The sequence below is a fragment of the Vespula pensylvanica genome, chromosome 23 (assembly GCF_014466175.1).
Source record: "Vespula pensylvanica isolate Volc-1 chromosome 23, ASM1446617v1, whole genome shotgun sequence".
Classification (NCBI taxonomy): Eukaryota; Metazoa; Arthropoda; class Insecta; order Hymenoptera; family Vespidae; genus Vespula; species Vespula pensylvanica.
The window spans coordinates 813,199-840,118 of NC_057707.1; the positions used below are offsets into that span (position 1 = coordinate 813,199).

Sequence of the window (26,920 nt, forward strand, 5' to 3'; positions counted from 1 at the left end):
ATTCTCCTTGCTATCGAGATAAGACAGGAGTCTTGCGTATACACGTCGACAGGACCGCGCACGTAATCCCTCCTACTTGAACTGGCAGAAGTAAGCGCGCAATAGAGTACCGGCAGATGAAGAGAGAGATAATAACGAGAGGTTTAAAACGAAGCCACTTGACGATAAGTATGGGAGAACGTATTACGTACAACCACTTTCAGTCAATCCCTATCAAAATGTATCAACAGTCTAATTCGCGCCACGTAGCAATTACTTCCTCCAAATTTCAATATTTATGTAAAACGCGCATTAAATATTACGAATATTTTTTAAGTACATGTCGTGAATATTATGACAAACAATTTGAAATGTAGAATTCAACCCTACTTTTTTAACTGTATCGAATGGTTACTTGATTTAAATCGATGGAATAACGATGACGTGGACGTGGACTTTCTATTTCACGTATAATTTAAAAGTACTCCCCTGCTAACGTTATTACTTCCAAAAACGGTTTATCCCTTGACCGTCCCTTTATGGGAAATTAATAGGTATGATAAGTCTCCCTCAGATTCACTTCTATTCCCCTTTGACCCGTGCCAACGTGGAACGTCGGACGGCCATTCGACAAACTGTTTTGAGCACAATAGCATATATCCTATAGCTAAATCCACTCACGTTTGAATCCTTTGATGAAAGTAAATAACATTTCCTCGTACCACCCTTCCAAGCTTTATAAAACAACGCCACATGGGTCTTTCCAAACTTCGTCGTCATTTCTTTCTGTCCTTTTTTTAAATTCGAGCTACAATTTAGAGCGTCATCACCGCCGAAGGATTGCTACAAAACCCTGAAAATGTTAAAGCACAATTAGATACTTATACTGATCACTTCGCTTATCCCCATTGGCTTATCGCCCATGATATAATCTACATTGTGACCAGAAGAAATGGGAAAAAAATGTATTTTTTGCACGAACAACCCTTTTAGAAGCGATTCAGTAATGTGTATATTAACGCGCTTAAGATATCTGTATTATGAGAAATTATTAAGAAAAAAATTAGTTTCTTTTGATTGAAAATTAATAATATTTCGAGCAATCGATAAATACGAGGCACAAGCGTTTGTTGCAATATATAGTTACGCAATGTGGATCATTTCATATGAGTTATTTCAAAAGGTAGTAACGAAAAAATAATAACTTGTCTCATTAAAAGGGATTGATCGAGAAATTCGTTTTTCCCGAACTCATATCCTTATCGGCCTCATCGGATTTTTCCACCAGGTAATAAGAAATGTTGACTGACCTTCAAATGAAATACGTAAAAGAAAAAAATTGATATTACGAAAATAAAACAAATATGAGAAAAGATTTCCTCTAAATACCAACATTTTATTATTGCGCAATAATGCAGTAATAAAAATGTAATGTTAATCGCATACAGCTGTGTATTATGGTATATATTACCAAGATGAGCTACACATTAAGCAACCGTAGCATTTGTAGAAAAATGTAGTATTACAGTTAACCGAAATAATCCTCCATATAATCCATATTTAAGAAGTATATATTCTTTACTACTTCTATTTATTACGATGAATTCAAATTCACAAAAAATGTACTTTGGAGTACTTTTTCTTTGAAGAAATTAATTTCTAAAAAAAAATCGGCTACTTTTGTTTCCATTTAACGTTCTTCGACGAACATATATCTATTTAGCGAAATAATAATCTAATCTAGTTTCCAATAAATGAATATATCAATCAAGCATACGAAAAAGTGATTATCCATTATCATACCAACCTCTATAGCAACATCACGTTGCAGTACATCACCATCGGAAGATTTAAGAGCATTTAATCTACGAACAGTCGCTAACAATGTTCAATCTTTTGTTAGATTTTCCAACTGCTTCTTGAACCACTCTTTTGTTTTCACAATCCAATGTTCTATATTATAAAAGATGAAATTCGTATGGAAGATTGAATAAGATGCGTGATAAGATACTTCAATCTGATCTCTTCATACCTCGTTTATTAAAATCCAATATTAAAATTAGTGGTTGCTACAGAAAAGCCCTAGCAGTAGAAACTAGTTGTTTCCATATACCGGATAATTAAGTGCCTCTCTCACCAACTTAGGTTTCATATCACTTGGAAGATTTGTAATAAATTCGTGAGCATCATCGGCTTCTTCCGTCGCGTACACGATCTGATACATTAAATGACGAACGATTTGTAACGTAAAATTGCTTGAAAAAAATATTGTAATTTTGATTCATGTATTATTATTCAACTTCTTTGCTTCATATAATATCTTGCCATCCATATATAATATTCTTCACTATTCTAGTTGAAAATTATATGGGGTATTGATTTATATGCAGTAAAGGAGTACCCACAGGATAGCTAGCATTAAGAGACCTAATGTCCCACTTACCAATAGAAATACTCTCGTTGCCATCATAAAATCTTTGTAAATATTCAATAAATTATTATAAAATAAACCTATGATACAGATTTTATATTCCATATTACATTTTAGAATAAAAAATTTATGTTATCTCTAAAATATCTTACCATTCCATAAACATAGCATTGATTGATTTACCATTCAAGATATAAGACTAAAAAGGAAAAAGGTTTCACATCCTAATTTGTTTGATGGTTGTAGATTTGTGCTATGCATGTAGAATGTATCGTCGGATGTAAGAAGAACAGGAGGTTCCAATATAAATATGTTTCATTTCGGATGTAGAATATATAATTATCACGTTAAATGCAGTTGAAATGCGTATCTTCTTTGCAAGTAATTAGAATTCAGATATCGATTCGTAATTTCTAATTCTGATCCTTCTCAATATTTGTAGGATATTGGAACTGCTTTCAACTCCGTTTCATCTTTTCTTCCTCTGAAATAATTAAAAATTCTTAAATTAGGTAATTCTTAGGACAGACGTTCAATTGTTCCGTATAATTCTAAAGTCAGCGAAGGTAAATCCGGTTACGTCTTTCTAAACGATATAAAGTACTCTCTCCTAGAAGCAACAATGTAATAATTATGATGGTATTGATCATGAGAATCAGATTCATTTTCATAATACAGAGTTGAAATTTTAGAATCATTTATATACTAATGACTACTGATAAATTTACCTCAGGTGGACAACATGAACAAAAGACTGGCGAGAGAAAGAGATTGTTTGCAACGTTTGGACTGCTTGGAAGATTCTTTTGGGGCGTATGAAGTATATATGCGATTATTTAGCGCATACTTGTGTATTACTTCTTCAAAAATAGTTGAAAGAATGACTTCTACAGGAGACATTTTTCCCCAAATCGTCACGTTGGAAGACCCACCTCATTTCCGAGACAAAGCATGGTTCAAAAAGCTAAGACAATCTACACAGGTTAATCTATACCACGTATTACATAATATAAAGAGACGAAATGTCATGGGGATCGGAAGCAAATAAATTTTCTATTTTTGCGGTACTCATTGGACTATTTTCCTGTTTTCCTTTCGTTCTTTTCTCCTCTCGCCTTTTTTTTCTTCACAATTTACAATTAGAAATTAACTAAAGAAATTTTGATAATTGGATATTAATATTTTTCCTCTTTTTATCGTTAAATTGCTTATCAAAATGTACTAACTTCCAGCAAGAAATTTTGCTTGAAAATTTGTTTCGTAATATTATCTTCTATTCTCTTTCTATTATTTAAGTTAACAGGCATATCTCTTTCTTTATTACACAGTAGGAAGGAATATGGATTCCGAGAAAATCATTCCTTATGTATACTTTCTATTTTTTCTTTTTGCCTATTTAATTTGAATTCGCTTCACGCAAGTCAATCAAAACTTCCTATTCCACCGAAAGTCCTGAAAGTTCCATAAAAGGTTATAAGTGGGGGAAACGAATATGTTGACCAATCCCTTTGAATTCGACGTATTATAATTTCTTCCTGTCAACTACCATATGAAATAATCCACATTGCATGACTGCATATTATAAAAACGCTACTGTTTCGTTTTATTGATCCCTCCCTACGAAGGATTAATATTAAATAAAAAGTAATTATTTTTGTTGTTGACACTTTCTCATAATAAAAATATCTCGTGAACTTTAGTATACCCCTTTCAAATTCCATCTACCAAATGTCGACGAAAAATGTTGTTTACGCTAACAATATTCTTTTGCCGATTTCTTGTTGCTATAACAAAAATTGCATAATAGGTGATCAGCATGAGAAGTATCCAATTGTTCTTTAAAATTTCCAGTTTTTTGTTATTGTTCATCGGCAGTGACATGATCCTTTATGTTATTGGAGGAATTTAAAAAAAGGAAAAAGAAAATATACATTCATATATCTTATGCATGGAGTGCACATATTGAATTACAAGTTATCTGTCGGTGATATTGTATTATCTAAGATTTACAACGTCTTTCAAAAATTTTCTGGTGCTTGCATGGAATATTATAAAACAACGTGCTGGAATTATTGGAAAGGCATTTCCTTTTGAAACATCTTCCTCGTCTGGACATAACCATAATGTTCTATACCGTGTTCGTCTGGTGATCGATATTATCCGGATAGAGAAAAAAGGAGACAAAAGATGTAACGGTCATAATGACCTATCTTCTCGAGATCGATATAGTACTGTTTTATTCAGTTACCTTCCAATGGTGGTACGAGGCTAGGGAATATATCCCTTCAAAGGGTTCACGCTTAGGCTGGTTCGGTAATACGATATTATCGATTGCGTACGGAAAGGTCGGTCAAAGGGACGTCGGTCGGTGTAAGCTGATCGTGGGTCAAAGTTGAATTTTTGCTTTAATGAGAGAATATTCCTTCGTAGAATAGATTTCATCGCAAAATCTTTTTCGAGTTCATCTTTTTCCACTCTCCAAAGGATTCAACGCAGTCAAGAAAGAAAAATAAGGATCAAATAATTTCGTAGGCCGTGTTCTTGGATATCGAGATAATGTTAATTTTGATTGCATTTAGTATTAAAAATTATATATGTATCTTAATATGTATTAGAATATAAGCGAGTGAGATTAGAAACTATCAGTAGAGGAAAGATCTGGTAATCAATGTTGAAGAAGAAGAGGAAGAAAGAGGAGATACGGAAGATGAAGAATTGCAAGGTGAGGCTAAAGATTATAAATCCATAATCGTTTACGATTCATTCAACGATAGATATTATCTCGACGATGATCATTCCACAAACAAATTTAATTCTAATCAAAACTATATTGGTCTCTGTCCTGTCATTGATTTTGCAAATCTCGACTTGAATTCGAAAATTTTTAACAGGGTGTATCGTAAGAACGAAGTTGAATGGATCATCGAGAACTATCGGGAATAATATTAATAATATGAAAATAATAGTAATAAGTATCTAGAATAGAATGGGCGTGATGATAATGGAAGGTTTAATAACGAATTGATGAATGGGCTCGGTAAAAGTAGAAATGAAACTAATGTAGGTTTAATTTTCAAAATGATTAAATCTTTAAGGACGACCAAAGGGTTTACCGATTTTCGATATAACAATGAATACTTTGAAATCGCACGAGAAATGTTAATTCCAATTACGTCACCTTGTCATCCTGAATTCATCAAATTAAATTAACTAATCATTCAATTAAATAAAAAATAGAAGGAACGTTGAATTATTTTTCTACATTGTACGTCATAATATTCACGTCGTTTATTCAAAAATTATTGATAATATTTAATTTACGTTTTAAAGTAACGTAATTTCAACTAATCATTTGTTACATATCGCGAAATATCTTTTTAGCACGTTCTGGTAAGCATTTAATGAAAATGGATGTGCTTATTACGATTTTCCCTATGTATCGTCATCCATCTGTGTATTATACGATTCGTTTTTATTTTTCTCGATATGTGAGTGCAACAATATCTGTTACTAGTAATATAATATTTTGCTTGGAATTAATTAATAAAGAATACAGCATACGGAATACCGTATAAATGGAGGTATAATTTGATAATTTTTTAAATTCTCCAATCGGATGTAAATTTTTAGGAAAATGTAGCCGTTCCTACCTAAGAACTAAATGAGAGACGCGGTACTTAGCTCTGTAAAAGAACTAACAGGACAATCAAATTTTTCATCGATATATAATTATACAGGATAATTTTGCATAGATAAATAAATTATACAGGTAATCTTATTTACAAAATGCTTGCTTGGATCCATAAGAGCAAAAACAAATGAAAAACACCCGCCCTATTTTCGAGATACGAGAAGTGTTACAGGCGCACGCGCCTTTAGAATGGCACAGTCATCCCCATAAATTGAATAACCTTACGCACGCGCAAAGCTGTACAAAAAAGTGAAGAGGAATGAGAATAATACGTTCAATATAAAAGGACATGATAATTCTAGAAGAACGTATTACGCATCCGCAGATCAGTGTACCTCGAATCGATCGTTAACAAGAGAATTCGAGCTACCCAGCATATTAATTGGTCCAAATCTCCATATTACTGCAGATGTACATTAAATATTATGAATACTTTTTAGGTACGTGTCGCGAATATTACGATAAACAATTTGGAACATTGAACTAAACGTTTCTTCCCTTTTTAATTATATAAAATAATTCTTTAAGCTGATTATAGCAATCAGTTTAATAATTAGTTTAATAAATAGTTTAAATAATTATTTAAACTGGTATAATAACGACATGATGATGTAAACGTACACTCAATATTCGACGTATAATTTAAAAGTGTTCCCTGGCTAACACTGTTATCCCGGAGAATGGTGAATCTTTTGATCGTACATGCAGATTTAATCATTTTCGAAGATAAACCTGTCTGAGTACCATTTCAATTTCTCTTTAATCCAGATTCCGTTTCCAACGTCGCACAACCCTTCCATAAATCTGTCTGGACACACTCGATTTTATCCTCTAGCTAAAGCCGCTTATCGTTGGATCCTTTGAATGAGGTATATTCCGCCTCCTCGTACCGCCACTCGAATGTAGTTTTGTAAGACGGAGCAATTTAAGACTCGTCAAGGTTCGTCGTCACTGCCATTATAAATTTTGTCTTCTTCTTTCTCTTCCTGGGTATTCCCCATCACATAATGAACACGATATGTAACATGTAATTACGGATTATTTAAAGAAAAGAAGGGTGTTTAAAAGCGAAATTTCTTGCTTTTAGATGCAGGATATTGATTTATAGATCACCACGAAACATTAAGAAAGTTTTGTAGGTCGTTGTCGTTATCTTAGATAATACAATATATTCGACCGATGACATGTAATTCGATGTTTATTTTCCACACATGAGATATATGGATGTATATTTTCTTTTCCTTTTCTTGAATTCGTCCTAACATAAAGCATCATGTCACTGCCGATAAACTGTAACAATAACTGAAAATTTTAAAGAACAATTGGATTCTTCTCATGATGATCATCTGTTGCCTATTATGCAATTTTTATTATAGCATCAAAATATCGGAAAAGAAATTTTTTATTGCATAGACATTTTTCGTCGATGTTTGATAAAATAAAAATGTGTATAATAACGTCCACAAGATATTTTTATTACGAGAGATATTTTTATATCGATAGGTAAATTAATTTCTTTCTATTCAGTATTAATCCTTGGGAGGAGCGATCAATAAAAATGAAACTGAAGCATTTATCTTAATATGTATTTGTGCAATATGGATTATTTCATACGATAGTGAGGAAGGGGCAATTTTAATATGTCGAATTAAAAAGGTCTTCTCGAGAAACTCGTTTCCTCTCACTCATATCCTTTTCGTCCTTTTCGGCTCTTTCGACGGCGTAGTGGGAAATTTGGATTTACTTGAATAAATCGTATTCAAATGCGTAAAACATGAAGTGGAAGTACGAAATACTTAAAGAAGTAGAAGATGATATTGCGAAAAAAAGAATATGAGGAATGATTTTATCGGCATCCATATCTTTGCTACTGGGTAATAAAGAAAAAGAGATTCTTGTTATCTTAATAATAGAAATAGATAATAAATAATAAATAATAGAAAAAGAATAGAATGTAATATTACGAAAAAAAAATGTCAAACAATATTCTTTCCTCGAAATTAATTCTTATTGATATATATTTTTAACGACAAGAACGAGAAGAAAATTATTTGCCAATTTTTTAAAATCTTTCGTAGATTTCTAGTTTCAATTTGTAAATTGAAGTAGGGAAGGTGAAGAAGCGAGGAAGAGCATAGAAGAAAAAAGATGATGATACATCCAGTTAATAGAGATCAACAGAGAATTCTATTTCCTCGGAGCTCACGACCTTTCCGGATCTTTCGATGGTGTAATATTGATTATTCTTCGTGAAACGTAAAAACTCTTTGCAGAGGGCGCTCTGTCGCCCTAAGTTAACCTCCTTTAGCAACGTGCGGGAGACGAATTCCACCTGTCAGAGAACGGCGATAAAAGTGTAGGTAATTCCTTCTGTAGTTGTATGACTAGTAATATGCGACCGGGTGTGATACAATAAATATTCCTTACATGTATATTACATGTATATAAATGGTAGTTTTACAAGTAGTTCAAGCGGTGGAAATAATTTCTTCATACTCACTAGTCTTTTGTTTATGTTATCAATATACGGTAAATTTTCAGTAGTCATCAGTATATTAGTTATTATAAAATTTCAGTTATATACCATGGAAATGAAACCGATTTTCCTGATCAATATCATCTTTATAATTATTTGTTGCTTCTAACAGATGGTACTTTATATCACTTAAAAGGGCATAACCAGATTTCTTCTTGATAACTACATAATTTAGATGAACAATTGAATATCTCCCGTAAGTCTTAACTAATCTACGAATTTTTGCTTATTTTAGAGATATATAAAACTAAATAAAGGGGAAAGCAGTTCCAATACCTAGGAAGTATTGCAAAGGACCTGAACTAACCGATATCTGGATTGTAATTACTTCCAAAGAAGATGCAAGAATTTTAACTACGCTCAACTTGATACTTAAATATGAGAGATCCAAAGAGAAACATATTTACCTGGTCTTCCTGTTCTTCTGTACGTCCGATAATAAGTCCTAAATGGATAATACAAACGTCAGATCATCAACCAGATTAAAGTATGTAAACATTCTCCTTTTTAATCTTATATTTAAATGGTAAATCAATCAATACTGTATTTATGGAATGGTAAGATATTTTAGAGACAAGATATACATTTTTTATTCTAAATTGTAAGGTGGAGTATAAAATCTGTATCATAGGTATATTTTATAATAATTTATTGAATTTTTACATAGATTTTATGAAATCAACGAAAATATTACAATTATGAATTGAGTTTATTAAGAATCTTCCAAATATTATGAAACCTAATTTGGCCAGAGAGGCACCTAATTATCAGGAGTATGGAAGCTACATGTTGCCATTGCTAAGGCGTTACTGTGACAACCATCGACTTTTACATTGGATTTTAATAAATGAGGTACGAAGAGATCTGATATAACTAACTTATCACGTTTCTTATCAAATTTTTAATATTAATTTCATCTTTTATAATATAGCACATCGAATTGTCGGAAGAGTGGTTCGAGAAGTTGTTGGAAAATCTATTCAAAGAAAGTGCACCGTTACTTATTGCTGATGAAGTACTCTTCAATCTTCCGATATCGATGTATTGCAACATAACTTTACCATAGAGGTAGGTTTGATAATGAATAATCACAATTTTACATGTTTGATTGATACATTCATTTTTGGAAACTAAATTGGATTATAATTTTGCTCAGTAGGTATATGTCGAAGAACATTGAACAGTTAATTTCCTCATCGAAATTAATTTCTTCAAAGAAAATATACATTGAAGTAAATTTTTTGTGAATTAGAAAGTAATATGAGATTAGCATTAAATGTGAGACTAAAAAGAAAAACATTTTCCGGATCATATTTGTTTGATAATCGTACATTTATATTCTCTTTGTAGGATGCATTACTGGATGAGGATCAACGAAAGAACAAATTTAAATATGTTCCACTTGGATCGCCGAATATTTAATTATCACGCTAAGCGTACGCGAAAAACTGTATTTTCCCTGGACGTATTATATTTAAGATATCAGTTAATTCAGCTTCTTTGCTGTTATTTTCTGGTATTGGAATTGCTGTCACCTTTAATTTGTGTCGTATATCTATAAATTGATGTACCTAAATTCGTGTATCACTCAATATTCGTAGACTGATTAAGACTTAACTAAGTCATTCGTTCATTTCAATTCTGTAATTACCGAAAATAAATCAGGTAATGCCATTTAAATGCTACAGCAATTTTTCCGATACACAACAAAATAATAATTAAAATGATATAAATCAAGAAAATCATTTTCAATTCGAAAATATAGAAATGAAATTTTACAATAAATCTTATAGTAATGAATACTGCTAAATTTTTAAAATATTGATGGAATAAACGAATGACTAGTGTAAATGATGAAATTATTTTCGTCGTTTGAATTATTTGTAAAGATATTCTTTGGGATGTATGAAGTCTACGGTTAGGGATTATTTCTCGTATGGCACTAACTTGAATATTAGGAATTCGAAAACCATCGAAGGAATGACTTCCCATCCCGAAATTAATCGATTCCTCCCATTAGAGAACCAAGCTTCGTAGATTTTAGATCTCTAGCTAGAATGGTGAATAATTTCTCCTATTTATCTACTTATATTTTTATTTCTACTATGTATACAAGATATTATCTCATAAATGTGAAAATGTGAAAATCTTCTAATGTAATCAACAATTATTCATCTCCTTTTTAATTGTAATAATCACGTAAATCTGCAATTACTTATAATATAATTAATTATTATTAATAGTTATTGTAATGATAATTCCAATAATAATAATTATTGTAATTATTAACGTTATGTCGAATTGATTGCTATGAAATTATTCGTTAATTCGTATACGAAATTTGTAATGTTTCTTCTTTTCTTGTTTCAAGCTATGCTTAAAAATAGTGTTCTAATATTATCAGATATTAATGATATTACAATTTTCGTATTATGTAATTCTTATTGTAGAATCTTCTGTTGTAAAAAAATTTTTTCGTGGGAAGTTATATCTACTTCCATATCCCTTGCGATCATTTTTTCCAAATTCTTTGGAGTAAACAAAACTTCTTTTCTTGTAAACAAATACATATTGCGTAAGTTATCGAAGAATTCATTTCCGTTATTTTACAATAATATTATATAATGAAAATGTGTATTCAAAAAAATAATAAAAAACATGTACTCCAAGAAAATCTTTTGTCATATTTCTTCGTTTGTCAATATCATCTTCTCTTTCACGTATTTCCCCTCCGAAAGAACTACAGAGTTTGTGAGATATTTGAAAAGATCGAGTGATCGCATCGCAATTTTTTAAGACATGCATGTTTCTCTGGATTTTTCTATTGAAATGGCAAAAGAAAGCAAATCAAGAAATGATCTAATTACCAAGATACATGAAATGAATGTCAATCAGTTTTACGGAAAAGAAATGTGTTCTGAACGATCTTAGGGCGTCTCTAAACCGCTTAAAAGGAGTGATAAGATGGACTTGTTTGCAATGGTACGCGAGTAGGCCTCGTTTAATACGCTGATATTTGTTGAAGTAAACAAGAATTGATAAAACTGAGATTAAGAGATTTTCAAAGCTGAACTCACTTCCTATTGAAACATCGAGTAGTATAGATAGATCTCTGGACTAATAAGTCAGAAAATCAGAAACGTAATATTCTTTTGGTATATATCGTTTCGTGGTTTCGTAATATTCAATTAAAGATAGAAAGAGATTTCGAACCCATTCATTTACTCATTTTTTCTTTTTGTTAGGAAAATAGCAAAATATGCAAAAACGAGTGAGTTTCATGACATAAATAATACTGAAGAAGAATTCCAGATAGACGTTTATGCAGACGCATTAGAAAAAATTGGGAAGAAAATGATAGCAGTGATAGTGATGTCATCCAATAAGAAAACGTACAGATCTCATACAGAATCATAGGGATGAAAATCTTGGAAGAGAATTGCTTCAACATTTATCATAAATATCATAGAAAATTATAAGGGACGAAATTTTGATTTCTTTGCAAAAATATATGTTCCTGAACGTCTACAAATTTATGTAAATCAAATATCATTTTAACACATTAGTTGGTTTCAAAGTTATAATATATAATATGATCAATCGTAGGATTGCGTCTGCGCAACAAACTGCATTGCTGATAGCTAACGTCCGAGAGAGCGCCGAGTAAACAGGGTTTTATTTATTGATTGCTTTCCCGGACGGAAAGTTCAAGAATGAAATTAATTAAGAGGAAATAAACTTTTCTAACAATCTCTTTTAATTCGACATATTATTTTCCTTTTTTATTTTTCTTTTTGTTTCTTCTTTTCTTTGCAGTTTATTATTTGAAATTAACTAAAGAATATTGACGATTGACAATTTTGTTCTAAATTGTATGCTTAATAATGACTATCAATAAGAATTAAATCCTCAGTTTTTTTTTTATCTTGTAAAAATATTATTTCTTTTCTTTTCTTACTCAATATTAAAAAATATGGATTCAAAAAAAATCTTTCGCCATATTTATGTTTTTTTTTTTTCGTTACACCATCTTTCCTTTTACGTATTTTATTTCAATGAGCTTTATGCGAAGCAATTAATTACTATTACGCGATCGAAAAAGATGTGTGTTGAGAGGAAATGAATTTCTCAATCTCTTTTAATTCGACATGTTATTACCGTCCCTTTTTAACTACAATATGAATAAATACATATTGCACAAATACATGTCGAAATAAACGCTTCTGCTTCATTTTTATTGATCGCTCCCTAGCAAGGATAAATATTGAAAAAGAAGAAATTAATTTTATTATTGATATTCTCTCATAATAAAAATATCTTGTGCACGTTAATATACACATTTCTGATTCCCTTCAGAAAAACCGCGGATAAAAATGTTATTCATGCAAAAAATACTTTTTTTCGCAATTTCTTTTTGTCTTAATAAAACTTATATTATAGACAAATTGATCAGTATGAGAAGTAACTGATTGTGCTTTAATATCTTCAGTTTTTTGTTAGAGTTCATCGGCGATGATGACGCTTTAAATTATACTTCCAATTTAAAAATACGAAGGAAAGAAAAATATGATATAGACATATCTCATGCATGGAAAGCACACATTGAATCACATATCGATCGACGCTATTGTGCTACCTAAGATCGTCAAACTCTTGCGAAACTTTTTAGTGCTTCCTGGAGGTACTATAAACCAACGTGATAGATTTAAAACCAAGGCATTTCCTTTTGAAGAATCGCTTTTGTTTTTAAAGTATCAGTAAAGATCCATATCCTGTTCATTATGTGACAGAAATAAAGCAGGAAGAAGAAGAAGACAAGATTTGTAAAGGCAGTGACTACGAACATTGACCAATTCATATGGCGCTGTTTTAGAATGCTTCATTCGAATGATGATACGAAGAGACGGAATATCCCTTTCCTAAAGGATCGAAGTGGGCTTTAGCTAGAGGATATAATCGATTTAGTGCGAAAAGGTTTGTCAAAGGGATGCCCGATGATGCCTGCGGGACCTTGAACAATGAAGAAACGAAATGCAACTGAGGGATGTTTATCTTGCAAAAGGATTAAAGCTGACGGGACGATCAAAAAATTCATAGAATAGATTGAAATGCATGAAAATATACGTGAAATATTAAGTCCACGTTTAGGTCAGCCTGTCGATTTAAATAATCATTCAATATAATTGAAAACAGAAGAAATGTTGAGTTCGATGTTGTTCTAAATTGTTTGTCAAAATATTCATCACGTGTCCTTCAAAAATATTCATAATATTTAATATACGTTCTTCAGTTATATAGGAATTTAGAGGATTTAATTTGCTGGACAGAGCAAATTCTCTTGTTAACGCGTATTGATCGGGATTTCAGGATCTGCACGTACATAACACCTTCTGTCATATCTATCGTCAAGCACCATTATATTAAACGATTTATTATTATCTCTCTCCATGCACGTGGGCGCTTACGTATGCCAGTCAAATGAGCGGCAATCAATGCGCGTGGCTGATTACATCTCCTCTCTTATTTGAAAAACAAGAAGGGTATTTATTCATTGGTAATCCTCTCATAAAATCAAGCACCAATTCGATAATACGATTAGCGGTATAATTCAATTATCTATTTGGCTATATTATTTAATTATCTGGTTATCTTTTGTAGATCGATGTATCACGCCTGACTTAACTCTTCTATATGAACACGTACATTTTCCTAGAAACGTACTCGCTATTGGAGAATGCAGAACAACAGTCCGATTATATTTCTACTTAACTAATATTTCCTATATTACGTTTCAAATCGATTGGTCTCTAAGAAAATAGTCCATTGCTCTGCAAGTAAAGTAACCGTGTTATCGAATGATAAATCTAAATAGGCAATTGAAGTATATAGCTCCATTCTCCAACTGTCTGCTTGGTTTGATGAGAGGAAAACAAATGAAAAAATACTTTCCTTGTTATAAAAATAAAAGAGGAGTCATAAGTACACACGCACACAGGACCGAGCACTCAATTCCAGCCACTTGGACTGGCGCAGACAAGCTCAAACCAGAGCATACGCAGATGAAGAGATATAGATATTGTCACAGACGAAGGGTCCAAAACGAAGGTTGGACTTCACGATAAGCGCGGGAGCACGTACTACGTACATCCATTAGAACAAAATCCTTATCAAAACCTTTCAACAGGGTAACTCGCGCTACGCAGCAATTACTTCGTCCAAATTTCAATATTTATGAAAAACGTGTATTAAATATTATGACAAACAATTTGAAATGTAGGATTCAACACTCCTCCTTTTTTAATTATATAGAACGGTTATTTAATTTAAATTGATGGAATAACAATGACGTAAACGTCGACTTTCTATTTTACGTATAATTTAAAAGTATTCCCCTGCGAATGTTATTACTTCCAAAAACGGTTAATCTCTTGATCATATCTGTATGTGAAATTGATTTATACGATAAACCTCCCTCAGTTTCATTTCAAACCCCCTTTGACTCATGCCCTGTGTGGAACATCGGACGAGCCTTCGACAAACATTTTTGAGCACAATCGCATATATCCTCTAGTTAAACCCGCTTACGTTCGTATCCTTTGATCCTGTGATAAAATCCCATTTCCTCGTACCACCGTTCCATGCTTTACAAAACTGCGCCACATTGGTCTTTCCAAACTTCGTCGTCAAGCACGAATGTTTTACCTTCTTTTTCCTCTTCCTGGATATTCTCAATCATATAAAGAACACAGTATGGGATCACATAAAGATAAGGAAGATATCTGAAGAGAAAACGATAACTCATACTACCTTCAAGAAGTACTAAAAATGATTTAAAAATCGTTGATAATCTTAGATAATACAATTTCGCCGACCGATACTATATAATTCATAGATCCGTGCATAAGATATACTCATACGTATTTTTCTTTCTTACCTTTTTTTAATTTCGAGCGATTATTTTGTCCGTCATTACCGCCGATGAATTGCTACAAAAATCTGAAAATGTTAAAGCATTATTAAATACTTCTCATATTGATCAATTCACGTATGATATAATCTTTATTGTGACAAAAATTCGGAAAAAAAAACATTTTATATATACATATATAGAAATTGGCTAAGATATGTGACAATATCTGATCTCTTCATACCTCCTTTATTAAAATCCAATATTAAAGTCGATAATTGCTATAGTAACGCTCTAGCAATAGTAACAAGTTGTTTCCATACACCGGATAATTAGGTGCCTCTCTCGCTAACTTGGGTTTCATATCACTTGGAAGAATTGTAATAAATTCGTGAGCATCATCAGCTTCTACCGCCGCTTTTACGATCTGATACAATAAATGACGAATGATATGTAACGCAAAATTCTTTGAAACAACATTGAAATTTCTATTTATATGTTATTATATACCTGTTCTGCTTCATTGAGTATCTTGCCTCCCATATCTAATATTCTTCATTAGGCTAGTTGAAAAATATATGAAAAATATGTTTCTTGATTTATATGCACTAATGGAGTAGCTTCAGGATAGCTAGAGTTAAAAGATCTAATGTCCCACTTATCAATAGAAATACTCCCGTCGCCATCATGAAATCTAGGTAAAAATTCAATAAACTATTATGTAATATAAATATGACACAGATTTTATATTTCATATTACACTTTAGAATAAATAATTTATATCTTATCTCTAACATATCTTACCATTCTATAAACACAACACTGATCGATTTACCATTGAGATATAAGACTAGAAAAGAGAAAAACGTTTTCATTTCCTAATCTGGTTGATGGTTGGACATTTGTATTATCCAAGTAGGACCTATCGTCCGCTTGTATGGAACAACAGGAAGTGCCAATGTAAATTTGTTTTAATTCGGATGTCGAATGTTTAATTATCATGTTCAGCACTGTTGAAATCCATGTATCTTTTTTGGAATTAATTAGAATTCAGATATCGGTTAATTTTGCTCCTTTGCAATACTTCTAGACTATTGGAACTGCTTTCGCCTCCGTTTCATCTCTTATATCCCTGAAATAATTTAAATTCGTGGTTTAGTTAAGAATTAGGACAGACGTTCAATTGTTCGTTTGAAAAGTACAGTCATCAAAGGTGAATCTGGTTACATCTTTTTAATTGATACAAAGTACCTTCTCCAAGAAGCAACAAAATAATAATTAGGATGCAATTGATCACAAAAATCAGTTTCATTTCAATCATATAGAATTGAAATTTTATAACAAATTGTTTACTAATGATTACTGATTTATTCACCTTATGTCGATAACATAAACAAAAGACTAGGGAGAATGAAGAGATTGTTTATATCGTTTGGACTGCATGGACGTTTCCTTTGGATCGTATGAAGTATACAAGCGATTATTTAGCACTTACTTGTGTATTAATTGTTGAAAAATAATTGAAAGAATGACTTCTACAGGCGACATTCTTCCCCAAGTCGAACGAATTTCCGAGACGGAGCTCCGTGTGAAGAGTTAATACAATTTACGTAGGTTAATCTATACCACGTATTACACGATAGAAAGAGCCGAAATGTCGTAGTGATCGGGAGGAAATAAATTTCTGAAATATGCTCTATTCACTCGATTACTATCCTCTTTTCCTTTTGTTCTTTTCTCCTTTTTTTCACCCTATTTTTCTTGACAATTTATAATTACAAATTAACTAAAGAAACATTGATAATCGTTAAAGAAATTTTGAATATTAATATTCTTCCTATTTTTATCGTTAAAAATATTTATCAATAAGTACTAATCTCGAGCAAGGAATATTGCTTGAAAATTTGTTTCGTAATATTACCTTTCATTCACTTTCAATTATTTCAGTTAATAAACTCTCTTTCTTCATTACGCAGTAGGAAAGAATACGGATTCAGAGAAAATCATTCGTTCTGTTTATATTCTTTTTTTTTCCATAATATTATCTTTTTCTTTTTCGTATTTCATTGGAATATGCTTTACGCTACTCAATCAAAACTTTCTAATTTGCGGTCGAAAGAGCCGAATGGGCCAAGAGAGGGTATGAGTGGGGGAAAACAAATTCGTTGACCAATCCTTCTTAATTCGTGGTACTTTTACTTTTTCCTTTGAATATGAAATATGCATATGCAATAATTCACATTGCGTGACTGTATATCGTAAAAAACGCTTTTGCTTCGTTTTACTAATGGTTCTCTACCAAGGATTAATATTAAATGAAGAGAAATTAATTTTTTTGGTGACATTTTCTCCTGATAAAAGTATCTCGTGATTATACACATCTTAATTTCCATTCATTTCCAACATTCCTAATTCCCATCTGTCAAAAGTCGTCCAAAAGTGTCTTTTACGCTTACAATATTTTTTTCCCTCTTTTTTTCATTTCGTCCTTAAAACTTTTCAGTTTTTCATTAGAGTTCATAGACAGTGACGTATTACTTTATGTTATAGATCGAATTTTAAAAAATGGAAAAATGGTATATATGCATATATTTCATGTATGGAGAGCATACATTGAATTACATTTTCGGTCGGTAATATATTGTATTATCTGAGTTTATCAATGCTTCGAAAACTTTTCTAGTGCTTTTAGAGTATACTATAAATCAACGTGTTGAAATCAATAGCACGGCATTTCCTTTTGAAACAGCGTCCTTGTTTCGAATTTATCGTAATACCTTTTTCTATACCGTGTTCGTTAGGTGATCGTTAATATCCAAAAAGGGAAATGAGAAAATAACATTTTTAATGGTCATGACGACGAATCGATTCCAGTACCATATATATTGTCTTTCAAAACTACGTTCGAAGGGTGGTACGAGGCTAGGGAATATATCCTTTCAAAGGATCTAAAGGTAAGCTTTATAAGAGGATATAATCGATTACGTCCGAAAGGTGTGTCGAAGGGTCGTCCGACGGTGGACGCGGATCGGGGATTATAGAGGAATATTTGCTATAACGAGGGAATATTTCTTCGTAGAAAACAATATTTCATCGCGGAATCTGTACGGGGTGTATGTTGTCCCACCCTCAAAAGAGTTCAGCGCAGTCCAGATGGGAGAATGAAAATCAATAATAACGTTGACGGTGTTCTTGGATATTGAACTAATGTCAAATTGGATAGTTCTTAATTAGAAAATTATATACATCATAATCATATTTATTGCGATACCATGGGTGAGATTAGGAACAATAAGGAAAATCTTTGGGCGATTAACATTGAATCCGAAATAAAAGATCTGCGAGTCAATGTTCTAGAAGAAGAGGAAGAAGAAGGAGATACAGGAGATGAAAGAGTGGAAGGTGAGGGTAAAGATTATGAGTTCACGCTCGTTTACGATTTAATCGACGATAGATTTTATCTTAACGCTGATCATTCCACAGGCAAATTTTATTTAATCAAACCCATGATGGACTCTGGCCGAATATTGATTTTGCGTATCTCGTTTTAATTTCGAAAATTCCTAACACGATGTATCGTAAGAACGAACTTGAATGGATCGTCGGGACCTATCGAGAATGATAATAATCATAATATGGAAATAACAGAGAATACTATCGAGAATAGAAACGATTATGAGAGTCGAAAATGTATTCATGGATTGAAGAATGAGCAGAGAAAAAAGCGAAATGAAACTAAGGTATGTTCAACTCTCAAAATGATTAAACCTGCGGAGACGATCAAAACATTTACCAATTTCCGAAATAATAATGAATACTTTTAAATCTTACGAGAAATGATAGTATCACGCTTACGTCATCGTGTTATCGTAATTATATACATCAATAATCATTCAATGTAATAAAAACAGAAGAAATGTTTAATTTATAAATCGTAATATTCATGAAATGTGCTTCAACAATATTCATAATATATAATCTACGAATGGTAGAAATGTAGGAATTTCGATGTTTCTGTGTAGAGCGAATTCTCTTAATATGTATTGATGGGGATTTAATAATGTGCATGTACGTTATTCGCTCTCTCGTAGTTATCGTCAGTACGATTTATTATTACCTATCTCAATCTATGCGTATTCTTGTGAGCTCATTAATATAAGCTAATTCAAGTGGGCGGTAATGAGTTCGCGGTATTGCGAGCGTGTGTGCGTACGCCTCTTGTCTCGTTTGGTCGAAAATAAGAAAGAAATTTTTTCATTTGTCTTCTTCTCAGCAAAGCAAGCAGACAGTTGGACGATACGATTAGCTGTGTAATTTAATTAGCTGTTTATCTACATTCTTTAATTACCCGATTAGCTCTTTTGCAGTGCAATTGACCACGTCACTGATTTAATGCTTTTATCAGAAGAAGTACACTTTCCTAAAAATTCTTTCTCGATAGGAGAACTTAAACAAATGATTCAATTCTACTTCTAGCCATCTAATATTTAGTATATTATGTTTCAAATCGATTAGTATCTTGGAAAGTATTATATTTCTTAAATCGTTTATTTCTTATTACGTATAATGGAGTATAGCTGCTATTTTATTATATTTCTATTAACACAATATTTTTATTTTGTGAATCCGTTATCCGAATAATGTTATTACTCAATGAGCACACATATAACAAACATTTACGTAATACTTCGTCCAACATAGTAGCGATCTATTATATTGTTTTCTTGGTTTGTTATTCGACCAAGCGTTCGACATCGCTCAATGTGTAAGTTATAAATGTCGTAGAAAGATAATTTTTCTGTGAAATTGAAATTACCAGTCCTTCTAAATACGATATTCAACATTCTACTTTCCCGGTAATGTCAACATTCTCTTCACAAACAATAAATAAATAAGAATTAGTAAATACCGACGAAAACTAAACACACAGAAAGTAGAAGGATAGAAAATATAAGCGTATGGAGAACGACGGATAAGGGATATTAACGGGAAAAAGAAAATTAAAAACTGTAAAGAATGATGAAAACGAAAAAAGATTTCTCCTTATCGGTATCGATAAAAATGATTTGTAACATCGTGATGAAATTACCGGGGATGACATAATATCTCATCAATTTATGAAAAATAGTGGGGAAGAAAATAGATAGAAGCGAAAATGTGATTTCATACTAGAATTTATTGTATCCTTTTAAAGGGAATACAGTTTGTTTATTCAGTCATTATTTGAGCCAATTTCTGAGAGATCGAGAAGAGAAAGGCTCAGAAGAATAGATCAACAACCAACCAGTTATGATAATGAATTCTATAACATTTATATCGTTTCAAACAACATACACTCGATAAGATAAAAGATTTTTGAATTTTTTTTATCTCTGAATTCATTATTGTGCCGATTGCTTTTATATAGTTCTGTAAGACTAATAGAAGGGCGTATAACTATTTTCGCTAGATCTTCGTTATAATTCTTTAATCAGTTTAACGATAAAAATTTTTCCTCATGTTTCCCTCATCTTTTCATTATTCTTTCATGATTCTTCACACACGGCAGACGGAATCTAAAAATATATACACAAATACATATATTCATATCTATATACACATATATATCTTACTGTATACTAAAATCCAATACATTTACATACTTGTTTATTCACATATATGTCTACATGTTGATAAAGTATTTATATGTATCTGAACATCTGTAAGCATATAAAAATAAAGTATGATTAATAAAATATAATAAAAATGAAAATAAAATTAAAGGGAAACTTGGAAAATAAATTGAACTAATAAAAAAATGTCATTAAGAAAGTAGCAAAGCGATATATATCAGGAAAGCGTACCACATAATACCGACTCCATACTTTCATATATCTATAGCAAAACAGATAAATGTAAACTTGACTGTTAATAAATGTCTGCTTTTCCCTTAATTTAAAAATAATTTATTTAACTTATTATTTACGAGAAAATCAAAAAAATCCCTTCTTAAATAATACTATGGAAAAATGATATATTAAATAAGTAAATGAAAATAATACTTTAAAAAAACGTAAATAAGTCAAAAAAAAATTGAAATTAAAAAAAAACAATATTAAAGAAAAAAGCAACCAAATATGTTTTCGGAAAGTGTTGAAGATTAAAAAATATTTAAGAAATGGAACAATTTCATATAAGATTAATTAATAAGATTTTCACATGAGTTACGAATTCAATATGCTCTGATACTTTGCCCTTACCTTTTTCCGAACTAATTAATTGCAGAAAGAATTTATGACAAAATAAGAATAAACACAAAATGATGTATCAGAATTGCTTCAAAACTTATCATGGATATCGTAGAAAATTATATGTAATAGAATTTTGATTTCTTTTGCAAGAAATTTATTCGTTGCTGTATATAAATTCATATAAATCAAATATCACTATATAATATGTTATAATAGATACCATATTTGCGAGACGAAATGCCGTGTTGCTGCTGATTTATTTACGAAAGGGCGCCGAGTACATATGGTAAATACGGAAAAATATCAAAATATATATCATTCGGGGCTTTTTATCCGTTTACTGAAAGAAAAAAGAATTTGTATCATTTTCCTTGCTCTTTAATAAATTGAAAATTATTATTACTATAGTAACGATTATAGCATTTCAACTTAGAAATAATATATAATCGACAGATGAATTGTTTTCATGATCGTAATATTTAAACGATTTTATATTCGCTTAAACATTACGAATATCGGAACGCACGACGAACATAAGATAATTTTTAACTAAAATTTCAATAATTCATAATTTTGATCTTGGAGTGGTTGCATCTGAGTTGCGTCGTTGCGTGTAATGCCAACAAAAATGAACGTTTTATTCACTTTGACGATTGCCCTCTTTTTCTAAAGGTGAAAACTTCAAACTTAATACTTTAGATAATTGTAAATTCATTTAAACTATATAGATGTACTAGGAGTTAAATAAACCACTGTTTAAGCAATAATAAATTCCGTTACACGCTACGGAACACCTACGAAGCAACAAATAATTTTAATTTATTTTCTACGTAACTTAAATTTTGAAATGGTGCTCGTTCGTTATGTGTAAAGTCAAAAAATGATTGATTTGTACGTTGTTTTACCATGTCACTTTTCCTTGTACTGTGACGAATGAATATGGAATTTCTCTCGCTGCTGCCTGCAAAGAATGAAGAAAATTACGTTCACGTATGTATATATAAGAAAATATATTATGTAGGTTTATCTGCAAACTGTTTGTAAACCAAATTTAATGAACTTATGACAAATTTAGAAAAATAGTTTTATCGCTCTCTATTAATATTTGTAATTAAGCAAATTATTATCATGAAAGGTTTTGGACATATCAAAGTGGATATTCGAATATCTTTTAATTACTCCTTCCGAATACATCGTTACAATTAAACGATTTTCGCATTACCATTAAGATCCTTAAAAAATTTCGACCCAATAGAGATTTTATTTTTCTTAGAAATACCTCAGAATCTTCTGAAAATATTAAAAATGTTTAATTAATCTATCAATATGCTTTCTAAGCGTCCTAATTATTTATTTAAACAATTGAGTCAACATTCAGAATTTCATACTTATCAGAAAAAAATATCAGAATCTCGTTGAAACTTTCTGAATCGGATTTTCGTGTCATGCAAACGGAAGGTAGAATAATTAGAAAACGAAAACTACTAGGTTTAATCACAAAATCAAACGATATCTGTCTCTCGAAGACAAACCATTTGTCCGTTTGTTTCTCATTTTTCTTGTTATAATGGAATCGTATATTACTATTCTAATTGATTATCTGAAAGAAGTAGCTCAACTAGTATCAAGCAAGCAAATCAACCAGTATGTTGGACTCGTCAATGTATATTATTATAGGGATAGTAAACATAGAATAATATCACGGAATTAGTAAACAGCAGTTGGCTATACGATTAGTTGTATATACGATTAGCCGAATAAATCGTATAAATATCTAAACGGAAGTACCTTAATTCCAATAACCTTAATAAGACTTTCTCCTCCGATTAATATTATAAATATAGTGAAAAATAATATTAATGAAACGTAAAATACGGCGAAAAATTAGAATAAGAGACTATACATTTTCTATAGTACATTATTCTCTATACATTTTTCTCTAGTATATTATAAAACAATATAAAATTGTGTACAGCATAGCGTCTCTCATACAGCTCATATATACGTATATAGAATTATGCAATTTTCTGTAGCATGCAATATAAAGAAAAAAAATCTTATGAACATAAATTTATGCGTTAAACATTATAAAATATGAAAATATAAAATATGAAAATATGATTCAGTTTACCAAGAACATGAGGAATATAACCGGAGATTCTCAATATCGATTCCAGATAGTGCGGGCCATTTCCAAATTTAAATTTCGTTTTTCGTTTTAATTTATCTATTAATTTTCTTTTTGATGTTATTTCGATTTATATCCTTGATAATTCTCGGATAGATATAGATAGTAGGTCATTTTGTAGACAAATACATAAATAAATATGTACATAATTGGACGTTAATACAAAAAAAGTACACAGTAAGGGAAAAGACGTATATATATATATATATATATATATATATATATATATACATATATATGCGTAATATGTATTTACGTACACATCGAATCCGTTTACCGTCTGAAAAGAATAAAGAAAATTTCATTGAGAAACGTAGCAGATAAAAGAGAAAATATATAAGCAGATTTTAAACAGAATGTAATAAACTTACCAAATAAGTAGCGAAAATAGTGCCATCTCCCTTTATTAGTAATTGTGCTTTGCATGAGTGTCTATATGAGAATAATGAACAATTAATATTGCATTGCGATTGATAGATCGAAACACAGTTTTATAACAATCCGGTAATTAAAAAAGAAGTCTGTTAAATATTACCATTCCAAATAATTTACGAAGTATTCATTCAAATTAGCCGAACTATACTATTTTCTCTGTTTAATATTATACGATAATATACTCAAGACAAATTGCACAGTGGAAAAGAAAGTGTTAAATAATAATAAAAAGCTAACAATTTTCTATAGTATACTATAAAACAATAAATCGTAGTATTAAACATGAAATTGTATAATATAGTCTATAATGTGGTCTAAATAACTTATATAACTCATAGATATGTACACAGAATTATACAGTTATCTACAGCACGGTACATACAGAAAAAAATCTTCTGAAAATAAATCCTTGAGTTAATATTAGACGATATTATATAGAAATAATATTTACCTAACGAGTGGATCTTGTTTAAGAAGATGATTTCCATTATCGTGACAGATCAATAATATATATTATTCTAGGTGTTTCCTCTTCTAGACTCCTTAAAAATTTACTTGACAGGCGACTGGATACGAAATGAACGAGTGTTTCAACTCCTGCGGATAGCTAGTAATATGTTACAATTAGTCGAGCATGCGCTGTTTTGTTCTACTCCCTCCTTTTCACATATTCGCGTGGGTAGCATCCCCGACTATCTCCTCACAATGTTACCAATAATTCTGGATCGATACTATGGTAAAGGGGAAATTTCTGCTTGTTTTCAACCTTCTTATACATTTTTGATTCGTTTTTCTGATTTCGCTTTCCCCTATCGGTTATTCTCCATACCCTTATCGTTTTGATCACTTTCCTTTGTAAAAATCTAATTCTTTTCATTTTCTTACGGGAATAGAAATCTTTGTACGTATTTACTTATTCATATTTATTTATTTTTCCTATAGAGAACGATGACATTACCAAAAAAGTAAAATTTTAAACACCATATTCAGAATAATAAGAACGAAAAATAATTCAGATTAATAAGAAATAAACGAGTGAATAAATACGATATTCTCTGAAGAACTAATCAGTATAAAACATGATATACGAAATATTGGATAACTAAAAAATAATTACATAATTTCTTAAGTTCTCCAATAGGAAGTAAATTTTTAGAAAAATGAGGTCTTTCGTATGAAAGGACTAAATAAGTCGTGGTACTTCGACCTGCAGTAGACTTGATTAAATATGCAGATAATTAAACGATGCAGCTAAATAAATAATTGATTTATACTGATCATATCACTTTGATTGATTTAGCTGATTATATCATCCAACCGGTTCTATGGTTTCATAAGGGGAAGACAAATGAAAAAATACGTGTCCTATTTTCATAATCAGACGGGAGGTATACTAAATTCAACAGGACGGCGCACCCATTCCTGCTCTCCTGTCCACTTGTACACGATGCATATAAGCGCGCACAAGAGTACACGTGCATGGAGCGAGATAATAACAAATCGTATCAAGGTACTCGACGATAAATATGGAAGAACGTAATACGAATATGCATATTCATTAAAACCCTATCAGAACGTATTAACGAGAGAATCCTGGCTATGCAGCAAATAAATTCGTGGAAATTCGTATTATTGTACAAAACGTAAATGAAATATTATGAATATTTTTTCTTCAACAATGATTCGCAGAACTTCTTTCTTGGAATTATTGTTAATCGCCCAACGATTTTCCTTATCGTCCTCAATTTCGTCGTAATTAGCGTTAATTCGATACCCAAGACCACTCTCAACGTTATTATTGTTCTTCATTTTCCCATCTCGACTGCGTTGAATCCTTCAGAGAGCAGAAAAAGATGGAATTAAAAAAGATTCCGCGATGAAATCTTCTTTTCTACGAAGGAATATTCCCTCATTAGAGCAAAAATTCTACTCTGACCGACGATCCGTATGTACCGTCGGACATCCGTATGAAGAACCTTTCTGGACGCAATCGAGTATATACTTTTACTGAAGCTGCGTACCTTTCGATTCTTTGAAAGGATATATTCCCTGGCATTGTACCACTATTCGAACATAACTAAATAAAACAATACTATATCGATCTCGTGAAGGTTCTTTGTAATGGTCATTGAAAATGTTGCCTTCCTATTTCTTTTTCTCGTTATTACCGATCATCTGACGAACAGGACATAGAAGAAGGTATTACGGGTATGTTAGAGACAAGGACGATGTTTCAAAAGGAAATGTCTTTCTATTGATTCCAACACGTTGATTGATAGTATTCCCTAGATGCATTAAAAATGTTTTGAAAGAGTTAAATAATCTTAGATAATACAGTATCATCGACCGATAACGTGTAATTCGGCATGTGCTTTCCATGCATGAGGTATATGGATCTTTCTTTATCTCATTTTTCAAAATTAGTCCCGCAACATCAAGCATCACGTCACTGTCCATGAACTGTAAAGAAAAACTGAAAATTTTCAAGGACCAAATGAAAAAAAAAGATCGCAAAAGAAATAT

At 31.2% G+C, this 26,920-nt stretch overlaps 4 long non-coding RNA genes across 4 annotated transcripts in view; 2 read left to right on the top strand and 2 right to left on the bottom strand.

Moving 5' to 3' along the window:
- The window catches only part of LOC122636778, a 12,336-nt gene extending 2,170 nt beyond the window's left edge, over positions 1-10,166 (top strand). The window contains exon 5 of the long non-coding RNA XR_006329042.1: positions 9,988-10,166. This is a non-coding gene — a long non-coding RNA (uncharacterized LOC122636778). The remainder of the gene's footprint in view (positions 1-9,987) is intronic.
- LOC122636802 overlaps positions 1-26,920 on the top strand; it is a 268,896-nt gene that overhangs the window by 30,760 nt on the left and 211,216 nt on the right. The window lies entirely within an intron of this gene.
- On the bottom strand, positions 15,895-16,405 carry LOC122636796. Its single transcript, XR_006329065.1, has 3 exons — positions 16,349-16,405; positions 16,055-16,238; positions 15,895-15,971 (listed from the first exon to the last, which is right to left on the bottom strand). It is a non-coding gene; the product is annotated as an uncharacterized LOC122636796 (long non-coding RNA).
- Positions 21,187-24,985, bottom strand: LOC122636794. The gene is made up of 6 exons (XR_006329063.1): positions 24,849-24,985; positions 24,334-24,394; positions 24,223-24,242; positions 22,680-22,735; positions 21,995-22,114; positions 21,187-21,243 (listed from the first exon to the last, which is right to left on the bottom strand). It is a non-coding gene; the product is annotated as an uncharacterized LOC122636794 (long non-coding RNA).